Source organism: Equus caballus, chromosome 2, assembly GCF_041296265.1.
Source record: "Equus caballus isolate H_3958 breed thoroughbred chromosome 2, TB-T2T, whole genome shotgun sequence".
NCBI lineage: Eukaryota > Metazoa > Chordata > Mammalia > Perissodactyla > Equidae > Equus > Equus caballus.
In genome coordinates this window covers 43,156,435-43,181,630 of record NC_091685.1, presented here as the reverse complement: position 1 = coordinate 43,181,630, position 25,196 = coordinate 43,156,435, and the positions used below count along the sequence as shown (strand labels likewise).

Genomic DNA, 25,196 nt, shown 5'->3' with positions numbered 1-25,196 from the left:
CGGAAGCAAACTTAGAATCTTTGAGAGTTAGAACTTGAAGGAAACTCAGTTGTCACCCAGTCCAACCTCCTCCTCCTCCTGGAAGAATCTGGGCCCCAGAAGGGCCAGAGTGACTTGCCCCAAACCATGCTGGGTCAGGACAGAAGCTCCTCCTGACTCCTCGTTGAGCGTGCTTTCGTCCTCCTTTCATCTACTTCCCCCTCTGCATCGCACAGCCGGACTCACCGAAGCTCAGGAAGCCAGGACACAAGAGCGGGTGAGAAAGGAGCTGGCCCGAAGCCCCGGGTGATGTGTGGCCTGCGGTTTCTTTGCTAGGCCCGTGTTTGCCTCTGGTGTTGTGGCTGAGTGAGCTGATGCTCCTTCCCAGAATTCACACTGATGAAAGAGGGGACAGCCATCTGACTCCCAGCCTGTGCTCATAGCCCCTCGTCCCGAAAGGCCAGGTCTGACATTAGCAGATGGGGAACTCTCCCAAGTGTCCTTTTTCCTGCCCAAGTCCGAGATGTGCTTGGATGTGAGCGGGGAACTCTGCCCCGGCCCTCACCCCGTTCAGTGGCACCCACGTTTGGAAGAGCTGGTGACGTCTTGTGTCACTTCAGTGGCACCAAGCTGCATCCATCAGTCTTGAGACACGGGAGAGCAGGCAGACCACGGAGCCACCGTGATTGTCTCTCTCTGCAAAACTTGCCTCTTGGCACCGAGCTGCCCACCCAGGGGTTACGGCAGCTGACAGCTGAGTGTGCACCGCCTGCCAGCCTCCATCCATGAGTGGACTGACTCATTCAAACTTCCCAGCAACCTACAAGTCCGCCATTCTACAGATGAGGGCACTTGGACACAACAGTGAGCTGGTGTTGCAGAGAGACTCATACGCGGGTGGTCTGAACGCATCTACCTGCGCATGACCTCCCCACAAGGGGAGTCTTCCTCTGAGCCTCTTCTCCCTACAACTGTGCTGCTTCTGACCTGGCATCCAGAGCTAAAAGCATCCCTTGTCCTTGCTTCATCCCTTCCCCATGGTCCTCTCCCCACAAGCCAAGCAGTTTGCAAACTAGGACCTTCAACCGCATAGGGCTTCCTCCTCTTGGCCGCTTCCCTCTCTAAGGACTTCATCATCTCGTACCTGGGCCAGGGCCTCCCAATTGGCTGCCAGTTTCTTTCCCTTCCTTTCCATGCTGTGTACGTATCACTGATGCATTCAGAAAGGATTGACGGAGCACCCACCACGTGCCAGGCACTGTGCAAAAGGCTGTCCTTGGGAGAGAGACAAGAAAACGGCAGTTATAGCCCAGTGCAGTGAGATCCATGAGAGGGCGAGGCACAGGGCCGCGGGAGCCTGTTGGGTGGGGAGTAGTCATCTGTTCCTTGGGAAAGTCAGGATAAACTAACTCTCCAGCACAGGATACAGCCCTTTATAAGAGGACCTCAGCTTGTCTTTCTCAACTCATCATTGGAGCATAATGCTCCACCCTCCACTCTACTGAAATACTCAGATTTCCATGTTGTGTCTCCCCTCTGGGCCTTCATACATGCTGTTCTCACTGATCCCCCAGGTCTTTCCCCTGTGATCAGTTTAGAGAACTACTGCTCTATTGAAAATTTCTGCTCTAAAATTTCCGCTGTAATATCTGACTTCCCACCTCCTCCCATTCCCCCACATGTAGGGTGCCTTCTTTTTGTTTGGCATTCCCATCACACTGTAAATTCTCCCATTAGCAATTCCCTCTTTGGAATCATTTATTCACTAACTGGTAATGGAGTCCCCATTAGGTGCCAGGCACTGGGCCAAGTGCTGGAATCAAAACAAACAAACAGAAACAGATGGGGTCGCTGCGCTCACCCAGCTTACCATCTAGCGGAGGAAAAAATCAGACGTGACCACCAAGCCTTCCCACAAACCAGCGTTTGGGGAGCTTGTAATGGGGGGAAACAACTTCTCAGGGAGGCCTGTAAGGGATTTCTTGAAGAAATGACCCTTGAGCTGAGATCCGAAAGAGCAGAAGTTAACTCCATGAAGAGGGGAGGCAAGAATATTCCAGGCAGATGGAACAGCGTGCACAGAAAGCTCTGTGATGGGAGGGAGTCTCATGAGTATAAACGAGCACATGAAGGCCGGTGAGGTGGAGAGGGAGGTGGGGATCAGACCACTCAGGCTGGGTGGGTGCTCAGGGGCAGTACCGTGTGGGCCAGGCTGAGGAGTGCTGGCTTTCTCCCCAAGGAGAAGGAAGGCATTGAGGGTTTGGGAGGCAGTGACATGACCAGGTTTGCATTTTGACAAGGGCTCTTGGCTGCTGTGTGGAGAATGGATTGAAGGAGGGCCAGAGCAGATGAGGGTAGACAGTTAATCCTCCAGGCTAGAGATGATGCTGGACTTGGCGGTTCTGGAGAGAAGGGAGAAGAGTCCAAAGACATTTAAGATGTGGCATCAATAGGACTTGTAGATGGATTAGATATGGGGGCTCTGTGTCATTCATCCTCGAGAGGACTGGTTACAAGGCGGGCCTGAGTTTGAAGGGCCTTTGGGACATCATGTGAAAAGTCAATAGCAAGCAAGTGGTTGTAGGCTCCAGAGCTCAGAGAAGCATATAGGCAGAAGAGAGAAGACTGTGACATGTCTGCATGGAGGGGGCATTGGACAAAATGGGTCAAGGGGTGTGGATGAAATTGACAAGGGTGAGAATATAGCCGAGTTGTGAGGCCAAAGGATTTTGTCTTAATTATCATTATGCCCAAAGGCCAGGAATACAGTAGGTGCTCAATAAATGTTTCTTCAAGGGATGGACGGATGGATGGATGGATGAATGGATGGATGGATCAATGAATGGATGAGTGGATGGACAGACAGAAGGATGGATGAGTGGATGGGTGGACGGAAGGATGGATGGATGGACACATGGGCAGCCAGTGGTGTCTTTGTGACCATTGCCCTTCCTGCTGACTGACTTCAATTTAAGCTGAAGCATGTTTAATGTCCTTCCTGTTGTCTGAACCAGGCTGGGGAGGGTGTCCAGAATTGACCAGGCACCATCACCCCCTGTCTGGTCTCCCTGTCACTGGACAAGCTTCAGCCAGATGACCCAACACAAGAACTCAGAAGCTTGACAACAAGGTCCTTTACTAAGCATACCCTGGGGTTGCCTTCAGATCTTTTAAGGGGCCACCTGGTGAGGACAGAGAATTCTCCCCTCGGCTTGCTGGAGCTGGAAAAGGAAGGGAAAAATCAAGTCTCTCCCCTGAGCTGCTCAGATCCATCCACTCTCCAGGCCTGAGAGAGGAAGGGGACTTCCCAACTAGGTCCCTGGCAAGTCATTGCATGGTGTGTCACAGTCCTGGGGCCTGGAGGAGTCTCTCACCTGATCCTCTGTGACTCCCCCATTGTCTGACCCAGTCTTCCTTAGCCCAGTGAATGAATGAATGAATGAACGAATGAGTAGGTGGGTAGCAGAGTCAGGGGCCATGAAAACTTGCCTATCCACACCCACCCCCTTGGAATCCCACTGCAGCAAAGTGCACTGGTATGACTGTGACAGACATACCAGCCAGGCCCTATGCCAAGTGCTTCATGTTCATGGTCCTGTTGAAACCTCACAACACCCATCTCCTTTGGCACTTGTGGCCTCAGGTTGTCATTCTAAGGTAGGCACTTCACCCCTTGACCGGTCATAAAACACTATGGAAGAAACAGCCTTGATAGAAAGCAGCCTGTCTACCTGCCCATCAGTCACTGGTACCTGCTGAGCCTCACCCACATGAGGGGCACTCTGCTGGACCCAGGGCTTTACATGCCAACTGGGCATGCCCCCACCTCTGGGAGCTCACAGCCCAGGATATGAGGAAAACTGGACAACACAGTTGGTATGATGAGTGCTCCCTGGGGGTAGGTTCTGAGTGCTAGGGGAGCATGTGAGAGGGATGGGAGGAGTCCGTCTGTGCCCCCATCAGGAAGAGAATGCACTTGATCCTATATGAAAACTATAATGTTTGTTCATAGGAGTGCTTTTCGTATGTAGGAAGAATGTATGAGAGTTAGCCAACTGCAAAGACCATGCTTAGGCTCCATAATTCACTAAATAGGCTCACAGAACCCACAAAAGATGTTATACTCACAGTTACAGTTTTTTACATCCAAAGAATATGGATTAAAATCAGTCAAGGGAAGAAGTGCACAGGGCAGAGACCAGGAGCGCACCAGACACCAGCTTCTGCTCTCTTCTCCCTATGGAGTCATGGACAGCGTTACTTTCCTGGCATCAATGTGCAATGATGCTCATGGAGTATTTCCAGTCAGGGAAGCTCCCTCAAGCTTCAGTGTCTATAGTTTTTATTGGGGCTCCATCATGGGAGCATGAGTGATTACCCACCTATTGACCTGTATCCATCCTCTCCAGAGTGGGCTGACACATGTGACCAAACCCCCGCACCCTAAGTCACATTGTTGGTCCTTCTAGTGTGACCAGCCCCCACCCTACAACTATCCCATGTGGCCAGCCCTTACCTTAAATCATATCACTGGACTATCCAGTGATCCAAGGTGGCCAGGCAGACAGAGACACTCCCATCAAGCATGATATTCCAAGGGCTTAGAGGTCACCTCCCAGAAGGCGAGGACAAAGGCCAGACCTCTCTTTGGGCAAGGTTAAGTTCTTCACTGCACAGAACTGCCCCCTCCCCTCCTCTGCCCCCACCAGCCTCCCCTGCTCTTGCCTCAGCAGACCCATTTCTTTTTGCTGTCCTTGTTGAGAGAGGAAATGGTGAGTGTCCAATGTTTTTGTTGTTGTTGTTGCTGTTGTTTTTAAAGTGTTGCCCTTACACAGATCTTGTGTAGTCCTCAGCAATTCTTTGGGGCAGAAGAACACATTTTATTATGAAAAATGGTTTGGGTGAATACTTTGTCTTCTGCAGAGATTATTGTGCAAAGCTCAGGATTCCCTGGGCAGAGATGTGAAATTAACTATATTACAGATCAGTCCACCTAAATGTGAAATTAAATGAGAAATTCTAGGAGCCTTTGACGGCTAGGGTTATTATTCTAACATATTATTTCTATTACCTCTTTAAATTACTCACCTGTGCTATGGCCCATAGTGCTCTGTAAGCAAACCTGCACCCCATCTTCATCCCGCACACGGCACCCCTGGCTCCCGCAATGTTCTTTTCTCACTAGAGTCTCCTCCTGATGGCTCCATTTGCTGCCGCAGGGCTCTGAGCAGCTCCATCGAGATGCCCGGCTTCCTCCTCCCGCCCTCTCGTCCCCCTCTGCCTCTCCGGGGCTGGGGCTGGGAGCCTGGAGGAAGCCCCAGAACCAGCACCCCCTCTTCCAGCAGTACTCCTCCTCCTTCCCCTGACACTGATGGGAATGGACGCGACCTTGCAAACGGTGACCAGCAGGGTGCAGATGGGGATTTCAGAGCCGGGGTGGGGCCTGAGCAAAGACCATTCCTACTCGATAATCCACCTTTAAGAGAAAAGAGAGACATAGACAGCATTCAGCCATCTTCTAAGATGTTAACAATCCAGTGTGATTCTTAAGACATAAAAAATGCATCAGTGCTCTAATTTTATAAGCTCAATGATGCTTCTTATGACATCAGAAGACCTGGCCTGGGTCACCCGGGAACAGCTAAAGCCAGTTGAAGCTCCAGTGTGTAGCTCTGAGCAGGGCCTGCACGGAGGCGCTATGGAGTGAACCCAGAAATGCCGCAGACGTGGCTCCTCGAGGTTGGGCCTGATGCATTCGAAGCCCCCAGTGCTCTGGAGCTTGGAAATGGCTGATGCATTTATTGCTCTTCTTTACCCCCGTCCCTGGAAAAGCAGCAGGAAAGAAGAAGCTCTGAGCAGAGTGCAGACATGCAGCAGAAAGTCTGAACCTCTAGGTCGCCTGATTGCACTTAAAGACGTCATTCCTCCCCCTGGCATCCTCGGTTTTGATTCCCAGTGAGAAAGTGAGTGGGTGCTCATTTTATATTTGATGAAAGGCCCTGGCATGACTCCAAGTTACTTGAAAGCAAGTTAAAGCCAGGAGGATGGTGGGGTGGGGCCGTGTTTCTTGTGACGGGCATCCTAGGGGATTCCACTTTGAAGTGGATGGTGCTTCTCAGGCCCCTGGACCAGCCAAGCAAGAATTCACTGGTCCCAAAGAAGTCGGTGAGCTGCTGGCCTGGGTTGGGTCGTGGCTGCACAGCGAGGGGCCACCCTAGAAACGTGCCCGGAGTGTCAAAGAGAGACCAGCTCGGGGTGGGGGTACATGTGTGTGGGTAACACATCTGTGCTTTTCACTAGCCACTTTTTTATTTTTTTCAGTGATGGTGTTTAGCACCTAAAGCATCTCAAACTGTCCCTGAGCTAAATGTCAGCCCTGCTCCTCGAGGGCAGGAGATAGTCGTAATTGAAAATGCAACTGCCTCGAATTGGGCCTTCCCTTTGGATCACTCTCTCTACTTCTCTGTAACTCGGACCACGATTTGATGGGAGAGCATGCCTCCTCCCCTCGCGACCTTGGTGTTTATTCTTTGTAGGTAGTAGCTAGTTGCTTACCTAAAAAGGGAACTTTCCAGCTCTTGTTTTCCCCGGCGCATGAGCTTCAGGTTTTGGTTGGCAGCAACTGTCAGGACGGTGATTTCAGAGTGGTTTTAAGTGTAAATATCCAGGTCTTTGACTCCGTTGTCACCTATGAGACAATGCAGTCATTTCTCTTAGATCAGAGTCCCACATTAAAAAAAAAAAAAGAATGTTATCTATTTCATAAGAAAGCACACCATGGCAGTTTTAAGAAGTACATTTTGTGGGTACCTTTCAGGGAAACACGTCCATTCTTAACTGACTCCATCAGGCCGTAAGGTGCACGGCAGCCTATTTGAAGGCTCATTGGGTTTTCCTGCCTCCTAGAGAAGCCAACAGCAGCCCAGTGGGCGCCTGGGATGCTCTCTCAGACCCCGAAGACTGGAACTTCCTAAGATCCTCTCCAGAAGGATCTAGAAGGGTTGGGCTCTGGTTTGACAAGAGTGGCCTTGAAAAGGGAGCCATAGAGGAGGCCCCAAGTTCTGCACATGAAGGTCTATGAGCCCTCAGGTAGGTAAAGAGATGCATGGAAGTGTGGGGAGCCGTGCTTGGAAGAAAGAGCTTGTATTAATCCACTCGGGCCGCCATAACAAGATACCACAGACTGGCCGGCTGAAACAACAGAAATTGGTCTTCTCACAGTTCTGGAGGCTGAAAGTCCGAGATCAGGTGTAAGCGGGTTTGGTTTCTTCTGAGGGCTCCCTCCTTGGCCTGTAGATGGCCACCTTCTCGCTGTGTCCTCATATGGTCTTCCCTCTGTGTGTGCACATCCCTGCTGTCTCTCTCTGTGCCCAATTTCCTCTTCTTATAAGGACACCAGTCAGACTGGACTAGCGCCCATGCCAATAGCCTCATTTTAACTGAGTCACCTCTTTAAAGACCCTGTCTCCAAATACAGCCACACTCTGAGGTACTGGGGGCTAGGTCTTCAACCTGTGAAATTGAGGAGGACACAATTCAGCCCATAACAGAGCTAGTCTCCAAAAATGGGAAGTCCTGCATGAATGGGATTTCATCACTGTCATGAAGGCTTTTCCAAGTCCCCAGACCTGCCCCCTGAGACTCCATGGGGGGCCTCAAGACTCAGACACCCAGACCAGGGGCTTCCACTGGAGTTTTGCTGGCTTGCGCCTGAATTTTGTGGCTATCTTGGCCAAAGTGTGGACTAATTACCTTTCCCTATTGTTTAGCCAAGACAAGGTGCTAACGCCTTTTGGGCACCAGGCTATGAGCTTCACAAATGTCTCTCTGAGTCCTTAAGATGACCCTGGACTGCAGCCGCTATTACCATCCCCGTTTTACAGATGAGCACACAAGGTCTAGAGAATGGAGCCTTTCCTAGGTCTCAGAGCTGGAGAACAGCAGAGCCCAGACCCTTCTGACTCCAGAGCAGAGCACTCACCACTTGGATACTCTGCCTTCTAGGGGTTTTAGCTTCTGATTCAAATAAAACCCAGGCACAGACTGGCCTGAATGGCCCAGATTAAAGGCCAGACATGACCCTATCTCTTTGAGTATGTCTGTGGTGTGCCACTCAGACCCCCAGTACCAAAAGGTGGCTGTTGCGTTGACAGGCACGGCTTCAGGAAGGGTGCCCAAGGGAGAAAGGGGCAGCGGTCCTGCCAGCCAAGCCTGTCCTTTGTTCAGGGAGGGCCCTGACCCCCTGTCCTTGACTCCTCATTTCACCTGGTTGTGCCTGTCCCTGAAGCTGTGCTTCTCTGGCTCCCATGTTCTCTAGCTCTATTCTCCCAAACAGAGCAGCAGCTAGGAGCTGCGGTTCTGGAGTGTGGGAGATCGGGGGGCTCTGCTACTCACTAGTGCACAGTCCAGGGCAAGTTAACCTGCTGTGGCTCAGTTTCCTCCTCAGTAAAACCACAATAATGGTAGCACCCACTGCACAGGCTTGGTGTGAAGGTGAAAGAAATTAACATGTGTAAAGAATGTAGTTGGTGCTCAGTGAATGTTATCTTGATGATGATGATGATGGCAGCTCCCACGCCAAGAGGAAGAATGAGGTCTCGCCCCTCCCCAGTGGCATCTGCTTATTGGACTCCCATCACTCTTCCGACTTATGGAGCCTGCACCACCTTTTCCATGAGGACCATTTGGCCCAGAGACCTGGAACAGATGGGACCTTTGGTGAAGTGGAAGGTGGTGTGGGCTCAGGCTGGTCTGGGTGGGACCCATGAGTTAAACTGACATGTGCTAAGGGGTCTGGGTCCTCTTGTGTCAGTTCCTCCTGAATGACTATGAAATAGGATTCAATTAGAGGCACCTCTCCTCCAGCTGCATGTGACTGCTGGCTGTGCCTAAAGCATGCAGGCCAGCTCCCTCACAGGGCAACCAGGTGCTTGGGGAAGGCAGCTCATTTTAGCACAGGAAGTAAACGGGAAAGAATCTGCCACCCCAAAAGATCCCGGGGAACATCACAAAGACAGTAGAACCCAAAGGGATCATGACATTCCTGGCACTAGTCCCCCGGCCCTCCCTGTACGCTCACCAGGCCCTGGGCTGCCCACTTTACATTCATTATCCAATGTCATCCTCTCCATGTTTCCAGGAGATGTTTCCATCCCCATTTTACTGACAAGGAAGCTGAATTTCAGAGGGGTCAGGTGACTTGTCCTGTGTCACACAGTTAGGGATTCAAACTCGGGGCCGTCAGACACTAGAGCCCATTGAATGCATTATCACCATGCATTACCACTTCCTGGATGTATTGTGGATTATCCGACTTTTGACACTCAGTGCCCCGAAAACAGAGCATGTCTCTGCACGTCTCCCACTCTAGCAGAGAGACTGGCCGTGTATTTTATCATCTGGCTTGCATATAATACTCGGGGAAGGGGAAGGAGGGACTGGATGGACCGGTATGAGCCGCTAGGGAGAAGGAGCTGAAGGTGTTTTCACCCCGCTTCTTTGGATTCTCCTTCTGCATTATGTTCCTTAAGACAGATGCCCAAGTTCTCAGGTTGATGGCTAATGCATCTCTTCCTTCCTCCAGATTAGAGAGACAGCCTTCCCAGGCTGTACCAATAATGGTAGTATGGCTTGCCCTGGTAGCAAATGCCTTTTTTCCCCACCACCCCCTACGCCACCATCCCCTACAGTTATCTACTATTGTGTAACAAACCAGCCCAGAGCATAGTGACTCCAAAGAGCAAGCGTGTATTAGTTCTCTTGATGCTGCTTTGGCTGGGTTGGCTGGGCTGTTCCGCTGCTGGTTCTGCCTGGGCTCACTCATGCACCTGCATTCATGGGACTGGTCATTTCCAATCCAGAGTCCCGGCAGCCAAAGCACTGGGGCGCCTGCTATGACAGGTCATGCTGGAAATGCACCAGAACCACATCAACACAGCCTTAGGCCTCATTTTGCAAAGGAGGAAACTGAGGCACAGGAAGAGAAAGGAGCTTGCCACACGGGTAGTTAGTGGTGGAGCTGGAGCCAGAGCCCAGGCTGCTGACTCCAGGCCTGGGAGCTTCCCCCTAACAGCTCCTCCCTCATCTGGAAGACCCAGGGGCCTGGTGAGGGCAATGCAGCTCAGCTGGAGGTGTCTGAGGCTCTCTGCAAAGCTCACCTTCACCCCTGAATCAGCCAACCTTTGTGATGGAGAACCCCAACACATCAGGGAGTTCTCCAAGGGGAACTGTAAGTTAGACGCTGTTCTCTCCAGCCTCCCTAGCTGTGAAGGAAGCAACCACAGCAAGTAGGAATTTGATGGGCTCACCCCTGGGTTTTCACAACCCTTCAGAAACACAGTTAGAGACAGCCCCTCTTCTGACCTCCTTCTGCCCAGGGGTCATCAACATGTGACTCAGGGCCTCCCCTGTGTCCGTCTTGACTCATCACTGTGCAGTCACCTGGCAGGACTTGTCTACCCAGATTCTCCACCCCCACGGATCCCACATGGGGCTGGACACTGGGGGCTCGGGGAGCAAGGTGGGGCTGACTGACTTCCAGGATTGGCTGTCAGGCCATCCTGACCTTGGCCTTCCTTTTCCTATCTTTCAGTTCTCTTTTCTAAAGTTAACCCATTGATTCTTTTGTATACCTCTTCATTCTTTGTCTCTTCTTATTGTGTGTGTTTTAGAACTTTACTGAGATACAATTAATACACCATGCATTTCACTCACTTAGAGTGGACAATTCAAAGTCTGTTAGTATATTCACAGGGTTGTGCAGTCGTCACCACAGCCTAACTTTAGAACATTTTCATCCTCCCAAAAGAAACCCCGTACCCCTTAACAATCATGTCCCATTGCCCCCAGCCCTCTTCCCCTCAGCCCAAGGCAACATTAATCTACTTTCGATCTCCATAAATTTGCCTATTCTTGACATTTCATTTAAAAAGAATCATATCTGTGGTCTTTTGTGACTGGCTTCTTTCACTTAGCATAATGTCTTCAAGGTTCATCCCTGTTGTAGCATCTATCAGTGCTCCATTCCTTTTTATTGCCAAATAAATGTCCATATGTATGGACTTATGTTTTCATTTTTCTTGGGTATATACAGAGAAGTGGAATTGTGGGGTTATATGGTAACTTTATGATTAATCTTTTGAGGAACTGCCATGCTGTTTTCCAAAGTAGCTGCCTTATTTCACATTCCCACCAGCAGGGTACGAGGGTTTCAATTTCTCCACATCTTCATCAACACTTGTTATTATCTGTCTTTTCAATTATAGCCTTCCTAGTGGATGTGGTGTCTCATTGTGGTTTTGATTTGCATTTCCCCAATGACTAATGACATTGAGCATCTCTTCGTGTGCTCATTGGCCACTTGTATATCTTCTTTGGAGAAATGTCCATTCAGATCCTTTGTCCATTTTTTTTAAAAAAATGGGTTTTCTTTTTACTTTTGAGCTCCAAGGATTCTTTTTATATTCTAGATACACTACCTTATCAGATATATGATGTGTAAATATGTTCTCTCATTCTATGAATTGTCTTTTTCACTTTGTTGATGGTACCCTTTGAAGCACAAAAATTTTAAATTTTGATGAAATCCAGTTTACTTATTTCTTTCGTTGGTTGCTTGTGCTTTTGATGTCATATCTAAGAAACCATTCCCAAATCCAAGGATATGAAGATTTATCTCTGTGTTTTCTAAGAGTTTTTTAGTTTTGGCTCTTACATTTAGGTCTTTGATCCATTTTGAGTTAGTTTTTATATATGGTGTGAGGTAGGGGTCCCACTTCATTCTTTTGCGTGAGGACATCCTGCTGTCCCAGCACCATTTGTTGAAAAGACTCTTCTTTCTCTACTGAATTGCTGTCACCCTTACCTGAGGTTTTTTAGAATATTTTTTTATTTCTTAGTTTCTTAAAGGTACACTGAATATGCATCTTGCACTTATTTTTAAATTGTCACTTAGTTTGAGAAGAATCTTATTTGATTTTTTTAAATTGGGAGTTGATAAATGCAGAAACATATTTGATTTCTTATGAGATAGGAGAGGTGAGATTATGCTGCAGCAACAAACACCCCAACCTCAGTGGTTTATTTCTCACTCCTGCTACAAGTCCCATGCTGGCTGGTGGAGAGAGCTCTACTCATCACACTCACTCAGGGACCTGGCCCGAGATGTAGAGTGTACATCTTTCACAGTTGCGGGCGTGGGGGTGGGGGTGGGGGGTGGGCGGGAAGAACGTGGTAGGCAGATCACTGGCTCTTACAGTTTCTATCTGTAGTTATGCATGCCACTTTTACTCACATTTTATTGGCCAAAGAGGGTTCAGACCCGTGCAAAGTACTCTAAAGAATGACAACCAGAAATATTTGGTGTATAATATTAATGACCATTATTTCCCTGGATAGTATTGAATGAAATCACCTGATTTGGACTTTCTTTTGTGCAGATCGAAGCTCAAATAATCACTGTAAGAAAACCCCTTTGTAGAAATTTCCAGACTGCTTTCTTAAACAAATGGTATCTAAATGATGTAGGAGTTTTTGGGTACTTGAAGAACCATCATAGTGGAGTGGAATGAACACAGGCTCAGAACTTGAAACCCAGATCTGCTGCTCACCATCTGCGTGCCTTTGGGCAAGTTATCTGACTTCTTGAAGCTTTGTTTTCTCCTCTATACAACATCCAACTTGCAGGAGAAACAGCAGCAGTGTATGTGAGGGTGTAGCGTGACAGCAGGCAGATCACAGGCATCCGATAAGCAGTGGTTCCCCTCTTCCTCACCTGTAGCAGGATGCACCCCACAGGTTCATCATGAGACCCTCCGCAGAGCTTAGGGCTGGGGTAAGGACTTACCATATCTGCTTTAAGGGGCAAAAAGTGCTCTTGGTCTGGGTGACGCCAAGTGGACTCATCATCTAACAAAGTTTTCTTTTTCACTATTTTTAAAAATGACCCAGGTATACTCAAAGCCCCATAAAACACCAGTGTCATAATTTGCTTGAAGCACTTGCTGCCTTACCCTGTCATTTCCTAACCTGGAAGAAAGGACATGAATCCCCACAAGGAATGACAACCTGTGGGCACTCCGTTCCAGCATGCCAGCAGAGCTCTGAGCTTGCTTCAGAAGTATCCAGCTTGCCATCTGACTTTCCATGCATGGGCCCAAGGAGGGCACTTGCTCTTGTGGCCCCCATCCTGAGATAGAGGTGTGGGGGGGAATCAGAGTGGCAGATCTTCCAGGAGAGGAATGGGCTCAGCCGCAGCACAGTAAGGGGACTTTCCTACTGTAGAAATGTCACCTCAGGCTGCCTGAAATGAGAGTCCCAGGCTGCCGAGCCCAGCTCTGTCACCAGGGCACAGTCAAGGGGCTGAAGCATCCCTGAGCCTATCTTCCTCATGTGCCAGGTGGACACGGGGGCATTGGAGGAAGGGTGAAGGATCATGGGTTCCCAGGAGGCCCTCCTCGGGTAGCTGGGATGTCCAGGGCTGAACCCAGGGCTGAACCTCTGCCTTTTTAAAACAAATCCAAGAAAAAGAACTTCCCCACCCCCACCTGAAAGAAAAGACTGGAGGCTCCTTCTCTTTGCTGGGGTCCAGGTGCCTGAACCTGGCTCCCAGTTTTCCTGAGTTCCCTGGCACTGCAGAGAATGAAGGCGGGTGCTGCCCCTCGTGATCCCACGTTCCCGTTGGTTTCTGTTGCTTGCGATCCATTCAGAGCAATCCAACTATTAGCTGAGTGCCCACAGCGTGCCTGGATTGTGCAAGATGCCAGGATAAGTAGGACTTCGTTCCTGTTCTCAAGGAAAGTAGAGCTTTCTCGGTCTTAGCTGGTAACAAGTAACTTTTTTAAACACTTTTTATTGGCATACAATACACATACGGAAAAGTGTGTATATCATAAGTATGTGAAACTCAGCTTACAAACTAAACTGAGTTTTCACAAACTAAAACCAGTGCCCAGGTCAAGAATAGGACATGACCAGAAACCCAGAAGTTCCCCTTTCCAGTCACTACCCACCACCCCAAGACTCCCTGACTTCTAGTAGCAACAAGAGCTAACACGTATGGAGCGAACCTTACATGCCAGGCACTGGTACACACACTTTACATTGATTGGCTCATTTCATTCTCACCCAGAGATATGAAGGCACAGAGAGCCGGCACACAGCTAGCAAGTGTGAGAATCTGACTTTGAACACAGGCAGTCCGTCTCAAGAGCTGTTGTATTTGCCTACTTCCCATTATGTTGCCTCCTTTGGAAACAAATAGCACCTACTCACTGTGGGCTGCAATACGGATGTATAACAGTGCTCTGGGGTCAGCTATGCTGAGCGCTCAGGAAAAGGAATAGCCGGTGGGAGGTTCCAGCTAGACCTTGAGGAACAGATAGGAGTGCCTCTAGCAGATAAAGGGGAGAAGGTGCATAAGCAGAGTTGGGAGGCACAGGGGTCCTCTGTGGTCAGAGTGGGGTAGAGGCAGATGGCAATATGCAGGGCTTGTGGGAGCAGGATTGTGAATGTGTTGGAGTGTTCCGACTTTGCCAGGGCAGGCGAGGGACTTGCTGAAGTGTGGAATCAGTCAGCCCCCAAGAATGAGACCATACACGACCTGCTTGCTTTCCTGCCTCAGAGGTGGAGCACAGGATGGGACCCAGCCTCGCCAGGGATGTCCTTGGCTTGGCCCCTAACCAACAATTCATTTTTGGTTGTACAAAGCTCAAGGGCTGGGTAAAATACTGTGGTTGTTTTCGTGCGTATTTGGGCAGGGTCAAAAAAGAGACTCCGCCTCCATCTTTTGAGACTGTTTTTAACCCAGACGGCAGAAAGGAGACGTAACCAATTTTAAAGATAATCGACTGTAGGGAAAAAGAGAAGATGGCCTCATCACAACTCTGCGTGGGCCAAGCACTTTCTGTGTGCAAGGCCGTGGGTGGGAGGTGGGGGGCCGATGAGGAACAGCAGAACTGCAAACGTTATAGCGAAAGGAGAAGGGGCCGTGGTGTGGTGTCCGCTTGGGATGCCCTGCTTGGACACGGTTAGCCTTGACGGAGAGGGGTGGCCTGGGCTTGGGCAGGAGGCGAGAAGCAAGAGGATATTATGCAGAAGTATCCAAGTGAGAAGACCAAAGCCAGAACTTTTGGACACTCGGGTTAGACCGGAGGAGTGGGCGGAGGCCCCGGACTCCAGCTAAGGGGGTCCGGCCCTGCGCAGCTGGAATGGGAACCTTGGACGCTCCTCAGCTCCCGGGGGAGCCGCCATTCACTGTCACTGCCCAGACAGGCTCAGCCCCGCCCTGGCCGACACCCCGGGCCCTCCACTCGGGCCCCGGGACCCACCCAGTGCCCTCGCGGCCTCCTGGGCGCCGCCCGCGCTCCTCGGCCGTCGGCCGGCTCGCCGCGCCCCTCCTTCCCGCCAGCCTTCCGCGCTCCCCCGCTCGCGGTGCAGCGCAGCGCAGCGCCGGCTCCTCCTGCGGCTGCATTGCAGACGCCGCCGCCGCAGGGCGCGCCGGGGCCGCGCCGGGAGCCCGAGCCGGGTACGCCGGGCCCTGGGTGCGGGGCTCCCGGGCGGACCCGACGGCGCCGCGGGGCCGGGAGTCGGCGGGCTGGGCGCGGGGCGACTCCGCGGGCTGGGAACCCAGAGCCCAAGCGCCCCCGCCGCGCGGCGCGGGCCCCCGAGGCGGCCTCCTGGGGCCGTGGGCCCGGGGGAGCGGGCGCGGCCGTCGGGCTCGGAGCCGCCCCTCCCCTCGAGCGGACCGCTCTCAGCAACCCCCGGCGGGCCTCCCCGAGTCTGGGCGGGGAGCCGGGCGGAGGCGTCGCGAGGGGCCGCGGGCCGCCCGCGCCTCTCGCGTGCAGGCGCTCGGAGCCGCGGGGCCGCGCTCCGCCCGCACCCTCCGGGCCCGGCCCGCCGCCGTCCAGCGCGGCGCCGAGCGGCTCGGGCGCAGTTCCGGCGCAGTCCCCGCGCCGAGCGGCTCCGCGCCCCACACCTGCCTCTGCCCGGCTCCGGGTGACGTAGCGCCCTCCGGTTGGCCCGCGCGGGCCGGAGGGCGGGGCCGAGGCCGGTGAGCTCACCGCCGCGCCCCGCCATTGGCCCGGGCGGCGCACTCGGGGCTGTGGCGGGGAGACAGCGGTACCCGGAGCCCGAGTCGGTCCAGCTGCGGCGAGTGGAGCTGAGCGGGTCGGGCAGGGCTGGGCTGGCGGGGCTGGGCCGGGCGGGGCCGCGCGGGAGGAGGAGGAGGAAGACAAGCGGCTCGCGCCAGCCGGACCGAGCGGTGGCCGTGCTCACCAAGTCCGAGTGAGTGTGCGTGTGGTCGACGGGAGAGTGGGCCGGGCGCGTGCGGGGCGAGGGCGGCGGCCGGCGGGGGCGCGCGGGGCGGCCGGGGCGCGCGGGGGCGGGGCCGGGGGCGGGCGCGCGCCGCGGCCCGGGCGTGGGGAGCACGCGTGCTCGCGGCGGGGGCGCGCGTGTTTACGCGAGGGGGGAGGGAGTGTGTTGGAGGAGTGGGTGCGAGGACACGCGCGCTTGTGGAGGGGTGAGGGGAGGAGTGTGGGGGCGCGCGTGTTTACGCGGGGGGAGCGTGTTTTGGCGCGTGAGTGTGCGTGGGCACCGCCGTGTTTACGGGGCAAGTGTGCGGGAGAGAGTGTTTGGATGAGCGTGAGGCGCGTGTGGATGGAGCGCGGGTGCGGGCGTGCGCGTGTCTCAGGAGCGGTGTGCGAACACGCGTGTTTACGAAGCGAGTGGGGAGCGTGAGGGGGCGCGCGTGCTGATGGAAAGAGCGAAGGGACTGTGTGTGTTTTAACGCGTGAGTGTGTGGGGGGGCCGGCGTGTGTTTATGGAGCGAGCGTGAGAGAGTGTGTCTGGGAGAGGAAGCGTGTTGGGGAGGGAGTGTGCGATCGCGCGTGTTTATGGAGCGAGGCTGAGCGCGCGCGCGTGTTTATGCTAGGGAGTGAGGGCGGGAGTGGGTGTGAGAACACGCGTGTGTGCGCCAGGGAGTGGGAATGTTTGGGTGAGAGACGGTCGGGGGGCGCGCGGGCGGGAGTGGCCGCGTCGGGCGGGCGCGGGGGTGGCCGGGCGCGAGCGGTGCGGGCGCCGGTCGGGCCGCGGGCTGCTTTTTGTCGACGAGGCGCAGCTCGGCGGCGGGCTTTTTGGATCCAGCGCTCCCTCCCGCGGCGGGGCGCGGGGAGAGCGGCCGGGACACGTGCCCCCTCGGCGGGGTGTAGGGAGAGGGGCCGCTGGGACAGGTGCCCCCTTGGCGAGCTCGGGGAGAACGGCCAGGATGGGTGCCCCTTTGACGGGGCGCGGAGGGAGTGGCGGGGACAAGTGCCCCCCTCGGCGGGGCGCGGGGAGAGGGGCCGGGACACGAACCCCCTCGGTGGGGCACGGGGAGAGGGGCCGCTGGGACAGGTGCCGCCTTGGCGGGCTCGGGGAGAACGCCCATGACGGGTGCCCTTTTGGCGGGACGCGCGGAGAGGAGCTGGGACAGGAGCCCCTTTAGCAGGGCGCGGGAGAGGGGCCGCTGGGACAAGTGTTCCCTCGGTGGGGCGCAGAGGGAGGGGCCGCTGGGACTGGTGCCCCTTCGGCGGGCTCGGGGAGAACGGGCAGGACGGGTGCCCCCTGGAAGGAGAGAAGGACCGAGACAGGTGCCCCTCTGGCGGCACGCAGGGAGAGGGGCCGCTGGGAGAGGTGCCCCCCTGGGCGGGTCGTGGGGAGAGGGGCTGGGACAGGTGTCCCCTCGGCGGGGAGAGGGACAGAGACAGGTGTCCCCTCGGCGGGGCGCGGGGAGGAGGGGCCAGAAGGGCCCGGACAAGTGCCCCCTGGGCAGGGAGAGAGGCCGGGACAGCCCAGCGCTCGGCGGGCCGGCCGGGGCGCCTGTGCGGGACGAGGCGGTTGGAGGCCGCCTTTCCTAGCAGGCCAATGGAGTGAATGAACGTTTTATTAATCCGTGCGTAGAACGCGGCAGAGAAAGTTTGAATTCCGAGACTAAAGGTTTGGAAGAACTTCCTGAGAGTTTGCTTACCTGCACACCGTGGACAGGACAGGAGCATTGAGCCTTGCTTCCACCAGGCTCAGATGGGCTGGAATAGACGCTCTGTGTGGCCGCCTTGCATTTGTAGGATCTCTCGTGATTTGGTTTCCTAGGTTTTGCCCGGCATCAGAGGCAGCCGTGATGGTGTTCAAATGTTTGAGACTTTTTCAGTCTCCGTAGTTTTCTGCAGACATCAAAAGAAATTTCTGAAACTATAATACTCTTGCAAATTATCTTCTTAATCAATTACTTCATCAGGGAATGATGGCAATTTTAAAGTCTATTTTATATTTTGTCTACCCTTGCTTAATATGATTTCTGCTGGTTAACCTCAAGTATCTGATTAGCAAAGCAGATTCAGTAAACGTGAGAAGTGCTCTTGATTCCAGAAGCACCTCGTGTATTTGTTTGGTTGAATGCATTACATTTCTCTGACCAATGAGGCCAAAACCTGAAATTTTAAAATTGTGCTCCCAACAAGTTTTGTCATATATAGTGAAATGGCTGGTTTTTCTCTTTGTGCCTAAAGAAATTGTTCAGAGAGTTTCCTTACAGAATGTGTCATATAGAGAAACTATTGCCTGGAAACCTGATAAAGAGAAGTACATTAAGCAGTGGCACTTTTCATGGTGTGTGTTTATAGGAAAATATTTGTTTTAAGACCAGAATTAGATGATAGTAAATAAGCTTATGTTTCTCTTTTTCTTTATATTAGATTTAGGGAGTAATAATGTTTAATGTTCTAGAAAATAGCATTTACTTACAGGATATGCACTTCCCAGATAAGTTTTTGCTTCGTAGTGAAAACAGAGGACTGCTGCGAATTCCTAAGGGGCCCTGATTTGGTCATCCTGATTAATTATATTCCGAGTAATCGGAGTGGAAACACACTATTTAATGCAGTGCTTAATAGCAACATTGTATTATTTAAGGATTCTTATCAACTCTTCTGCTTTTGTGATAAACACACAGATACAGTGTGGTTTTCTTTAGTCCTCTGTTTGGGACTCTACTGGGCCTTCCTGTCTATGGCAGCAGCTGTCACTGCTGCAGTATGTTCATCTTGGGCTGTTGTAGAGAATGTGGATAACAGGTGGAACTGAGATTTTTTGACTTCATAGGAGAAAGATGCTGAGGTTAAAGAATTAGTCATTAGAACTGACAGCGCAAGTTTCCTGAGTGAAGCTCTTCCTGATGGGTTCGGCTCAAGATCACGTGTCTTCTCACTGTGCAGAAAATATACATTTTGGGGATCTAGAGTTCCCTTTGGGAACAGTCAAGACTTTTTCTGATGTTTTGGTTATTGCTGTTGTGAACTTCTGAAGTTGCAGAGCTGTGCTTGTAGTCTGCTTTTTAAAAAATGTTTAAGGAAAAATTGTTCATACATTTATTTAAAACACAACTTTAGGTATTGCCCAGAAAGGTCAATGAAGACCATTTTGTTAAATGTGGCACAGCTCTTTAGTGGTACAGTGGTTTTCTGGACATGCCGTATTCATTCCGAGCAGCGTACGCTTCCCCACCCCTTCTCTCAGCTGTTTTTGTGTGCCTGCTGTGTCTTCCCACATTTAAAGGGCTTTGCTTTCTCTGACTTAAAGTGGTTTAGTCTTTGTATTCCATCGATCTTTTCAAAAGGAGACTCTCTGAGTGGTGCCAAGTCTTCATTATTAAATATCAACCATGGCGTCCTGTCACAGTATATAAGCCGAATATTTGGGAGTTTATTTCAGTTATATATTCCATTGCCAAAAAGCTTTTGGCATCCCCACGTGATGTAGTTTAATCATGTACACCTCACCTTTTTCAAAAAAAGTGCCTTAAGGGAGCCTGCAGAGACACGTATCACACAATGAAGCAAGATAAAAATAGATGAAACGAAGGATTAGACAAAAGGAAAGTGAGGGTCTGGGGAAGTGAAATGGGAGTACTAATGAAGTTAGTAAAGGGCGTTCGTTCCATGAAGTCTTGCATACTTTCTAGAGGCAAGCCATACACCACAGTCTAGGCTTTCTGGCGGTTGTAGAATAAGCAATTGACAGTTAGTTTTGTCTTTGTTACACTTTACATGCCATGAATTTTCTTATATTCTGTGTAAGGTCTGACAGCCGTCAATTAATTTTAAGAGCTGAAGGGAGAAGTCTAGATGAGATGCGTTGAATCACATTAAAGACTACATGTTAACATGAGTCGCGTCTAACATGCAGGAAGTGCTTAAGAGCCTGCTGGCTGTCGTCAGCTTATATCACGAGGTTATTGGCGCTCATGGTCATGAAGATAATCAGCGATGGTCTTATCCTCTTCCTGAATGGATTGCCCTGAAGTCAAATGACCAACTTTTCTTTCCTCTTGTCTGATGTGCCTAGATTTGGTTTAATAGGAGGCAGGCAGAGAGGAGATGCATTTACTCTCAAGAGATAGTTACTCTGCACCCCCTAAGCAGCATAGCACAGTGGCCCATTGCAACTGTGATAGGATACTTTGTAAATAGTGGCTTTTGTTTTTTTAATGTTGAGGGTGGGTAGATAATGCCAGTAGGACCTTGGTTGATGATTCATTTCAGTGAAGTTCATGTACTAACTGAAATTTTAGTTTCAAAAGTATCATGGTACCTATAATTTGCTTTATTTTATATTGTCTTGTAAGCATAGAAAATACATCATAACTTTAGACATATGACATGTGGAGAGATCTGTCAACACATTCTCAAGCACCTACTCTATGTCACTTGTTAAGCAGATTATAACTAATAATTAAACATTAATTTGAGGAAGGTAAAGTATAGAAGAAACTTAACCAAAGTAAACGTTTATAGGAGTTAAGCTGCTGAGCTAAACTTATGTAACAGTTTTGTAGCGTGGAAAGTGATGGCAAATAATGTAAATAAGTTTCTCCAAATATATTAAATTAACATTTATCAACTACCAAAATTAACCTGTTAGTCTCTCTCTATCTGTGTGTTTTTTTCATCTTTCTTCTTCCAGCTGACTTTCCCCACCCTCCGAATCTGATCCCACTCTTAGGCAGCCTTCCCAACCCCGGCAGCCGTCAGCGCCAGCCCTGTACTGTGGTCAGGGTGGTCTGCTAGCCGTGCCCCACGCTCGGTTCTGAGTTCTACCTCCTTACTCTCTGAGCCAAACCCAAATCTTATCTCGTGACCGAATCCTTTCCCTCATTTCCCAGGTTAGCTTATCCGCTCTTTGTGGGGCAGGGTGGCACCTGGGCTGCGTCTTCCCCTCCTTCACCTAGCGTCATGAAATCTGGGAACTGGAGTTTCCTGAATACCGTTAGCTGACCGGAAGATTATTTGCATGGTGTCACTCCTTGGATAGAGTGAGAAGAATGTCGTATGTTCTTTCAAGCCTAAAACAAACTCTGATCCTATTTCTTGCATTTGGCTCAGTCTTATTTATGAGTAATTTAGGCACAAACTCCACACTATTTCCCATTCCGGTCCATTCAAGGTCCCTGGTGGATTTGGGTTTTCATGTAAGTGGTCTTGAAGTGACTCTAAAAGTCTCGAACTGTCCCACTGTGAAACAGCTAGGTCTGACACCTGAATCATCTTCCCGGATTTCTTAAGCTTGGCCAGAAGCTTGCTGTCTAGGAATGTATATAGGTACCAGCTGTTTGCGTTAATATGCCATGGAGGATAAGTTCTAGGTCTTTGTTTCAGCTCTCCCACTAAGTAAATGAGAAATCTCAGGGGAATCACCTCACATGCCTGGATCAGTGCCTTATCAGTTTTCTAAACCTGTCGTAGAGGGTCAGGAAATAAAGTTCATGGGCAGCATCATCAGTTTTTAAAATCAGAGTGCATTGCACATGCTAAGGGTAAGTATCGGCTTGGGAAGGTTGTGTTTCAGGTGTGTATATGTGTATACTGGGTTCTCTTTCTTTCTGGGGGTCACACTCAGAAATTCTGGAAGCCCCTGGACCAGATGATTCCTAAGTTCTCTTTGATCTTGGCGCTCTGTAGTGGTTCTCTCCTGTGGGATGTGCCTGTAGTTAGACAGTCGATTTGGCTGTAACCTAAGGCCTGACCAAGTTAAGATACTTCTGCGAGTCTATTAGTCAACGTCAGATGGTCTCCAGTTAGGCAGGAGCTCAGTATGCCTTTTCCTGTTTTTCTCACTCTTTGGGTAATCAAGATGTTTCAAATAAGCATGACAGCTTATGTCCACCATAATTTATCGTATGTTTTATAGAGAAATTCTAATGACATTTGTACTACTACTAAGGTATATTTAATGATATTGAATAATTTTTAAATTTGTAAGTGGAAGTAGAACTTTGCCAATATTTATTTAGTGAAAGGATCCACATTTCAATTAATAGATTCACCTTAAACCCTTCTTTTAGCTGCAGGTGACAGAACTCCAACTCATACTGGCTTATGTGAAAAAGAGAATTTATTGACTCTTATGAAGTCCAGTTTTGGAGTTATGTTCAGGTACAGCTGGTTCCAGATGCTCAAGTGATGTCGTTAGGAGCTCTCTCTCCCTCTGTTGGCTCTACTCTCTTCTGTGTTGATTTTATTGTCAGGCAGCAGTTCCCGAAATGGTAGCAAGATGACCCACTCAAAGCTCCAGGCTTCTGTTTTGGCAACTTAGCAAATGTCTCCGGGAAGACAGCACTTCTTTCCCAGTAGTTCCAGGAAATGTTCTGTTCTTCTTGACCCAGCTTGACTGACGTTTCCAGTCACTTGAATAAGGGGAGGTAGTGCTCTCCTTAGCAAGGTCCACTCACTTCCCCTGGAGACAGGACTTGGGGTCAGCGCCACCTGAACTGAGCATAGGGCAGGAATAGCTCCCAGAGGAGAAACAAGATGCCATGACCAGGGAAGGGAGTGGGGATGTCAGGCAGGAACACCGTGAAGGAACTGATACTTCTTGATCTTCACCCTCGATGAAGAAGGTCATATTCCTAAAGAAAGTACCATTCGTTCTGAAACCACAGAAGCTCATAATAAGCCTTACTTCATGATTTTACTGTTGTCTCATCTGAAATGAGCAGGAAAACACCAGAGCCCATCACCTTTTGGTGCCTTTAAATGGATGCGACTAACGATTCCTAGGACCATTTTCAGAAAATATGATTCAGGTCCTTAATATTACACAATGAAGTGTGGATTAATCAACAAAAGAATTTTCTTAAATATGCTTTTGTCTTCTCTAGTGAAAGAAACCATTCACTCCACTTTAGCCAGAGTCAGTGCTCTGGCATTTTTGTGTGTATGTGAAAGATGCTTTATCTAATAACCTAAAAAAAATAGGAAGTGCCCAGCCTGAGACTGAGGATGCACTAGAAGCTTATAAGTCAATTGAGTAATGTTTCCCAGATAAACTGTGCAACAATGGTGGGTAGCTTCCTGGGCTAGCTGAGAACAAAAACCTTTTTAGGGCCAGCCCAGTGGCATAGTGGTTAAGTTCGTGCCCTCCACTTTGGCAGCCCAGGTTTGCGGGTTCAGATGCTGGGCACACACCTACACACCACTCATCAAACCATGCTGTGGTGGCATCCCACGTACAAAACAGAGGACGACTGGCACATATGTTAGCTCAGGGCGACCTTCCTCACCAAAAAAACCAAAAAACAAAAAACTTTTTGAACCCATAATAGATACTCTGCATTTGCAGGAAAAAAATAATTAATATGTGTACATGCCTATATCACAGATATACTATAAAACATTGAACTACATAATCTACATGATATGTAAATATGTAACATACACATATCACAAAACAGTGAATGTCACATTTGCATATTAATTGACTTTGCATGAATAAAAATGTATATATCAGATAAATTCAGAAAATGCAAACTTTTTGGTGAAGATTCTTAGTTCATAGGGTAGAACACAAAATGGTTCTCTGAAATTACAAAGTCTAGCTCTCTTAACTTTTTAGAAGAATAAACCCAGAGATAGTGACTACTTTGTTTCTTGATAATAACTAACATTATTATTATCGATGGTAATTACAATCTTATTTTTATTCTCAGATGGAACAAAGAAAAGAGAGTGAGAGAAATCCTTGGACTCGGGTACCTCAGAAAGGTATCTGGAAGAGTCAGAAGAATGAAAAGGGAGGGAGACTATGGGTTCAAGGGGTGGTTACCTGTGTCAAAGCTTACCTGAAGTGGAATTAACTGAACCATACGCAGTAAGAGAAAGACTAAGAAGGAAGAAAGATGGTGGGTGGAGATGTTGGGTCCTACGGTTTCCCATACTAGTCGCTGGGTGCGTTCACCGTTAACCCACATCACCTTATTGGGGTCTGTGGTAGACTGCAGCAGCAGCTGAGCCCTCCCTGATGACCGCAGAAGGAAAGTGAAGAGAGTGGACAGAACTTTCGAACTCAGAGACTGTCTGTATCAGGGTGTTCTTTAGAACTAGTTTTAGTCCCTAAACTTTTCTTTGGGGACATAAATTACAGGAAATGCTTATAAGAAGCTCCCACGTGCACAAAACGTTCAGTTAAGTTTAGGGAACACAGCTGCCATTATCTATCAGTAATTTCTAGTGAAAGTGAGCATTTTAAGGTTTAGAAAAGTTGTACATTAAAGAAATGCAATTGTATTCAGCTGTGTTTAACCTAGAATTTCGGAAACATGTTTGACACAGCATTTTGTTGTTTTAGTCTACTGAGCAGCGTCTCATGGAAAGTGTTCTATTTTGCAGTTTGGGAAACCTTTCGGTAGATCATGCCCACAAAGTGACTCTGAGCCTGGACCCCGTGGCCTCCCGTGGGTCTGTGACTCCCCTGACACTCAGTGTAACATTTCTTATGTCTGTATTTTTCTAGGAAAGCATTCATAGCTTTCATCCCTGTCAAAGAGCCCATGAACATAAAGGGTAAGAATCATTGTTATGGGTTCTTTTCTAACAAGGGAAGTCTGAGTCCAGTTTCTCTTAAATTTCTCTCATGTGTATACTTTATAGCTGCATAGGAATGTTTCTTAATAGGGATGGGTGAACCACTCAGGAGCTGCTCAGAAACATTAAAGGGGCCGAGTCATAAACAGGCAGTCGACTAGTTACTTGATTATTGTGTTTATCGTCAAAAAGATTAAAAAATTGGCAGCTACTCTCTTTCCATCAAGAATTGTGGAAAGAAATTACCTATGCAGGACACTGCCTTATTGCCAAACTTTAAATATATTTATTCCCGAACACAGAAGAAGGAAACATGTTATTTCATTGTAG

General features: G+C 49.9%; 1 protein-coding gene across 49 annotated transcripts in view; it reads left to right on the top strand.

Annotated features, from left to right (window-relative positions):
* Window positions 1-25,196, top strand: part of CAMTA1 (calmodulin binding transcription activator 1) — an 850,910-nt gene that overhangs the window by 781,546 nt on the left and 44,168 nt on the right. For 2 of the 49 annotated variants that reach the window (XM_070261045.1, XM_070261039.1), the window contains exon 1: window positions 16,036-16,260. The exons of 42 other annotated variants lie outside the window; for them this stretch is intronic. The gene's annotated coding sequence lies outside the window, so the exon portion shown is untranslated. Of the gene's footprint in view, window positions 1-16,035; window positions 16,261-25,196 lie in introns of those variants that run through there. 5 more of the 49 variants (XM_070261042.1, XM_070261040.1, XM_070261044.1 and 2 more) reach the window with 4 other exon arrangements.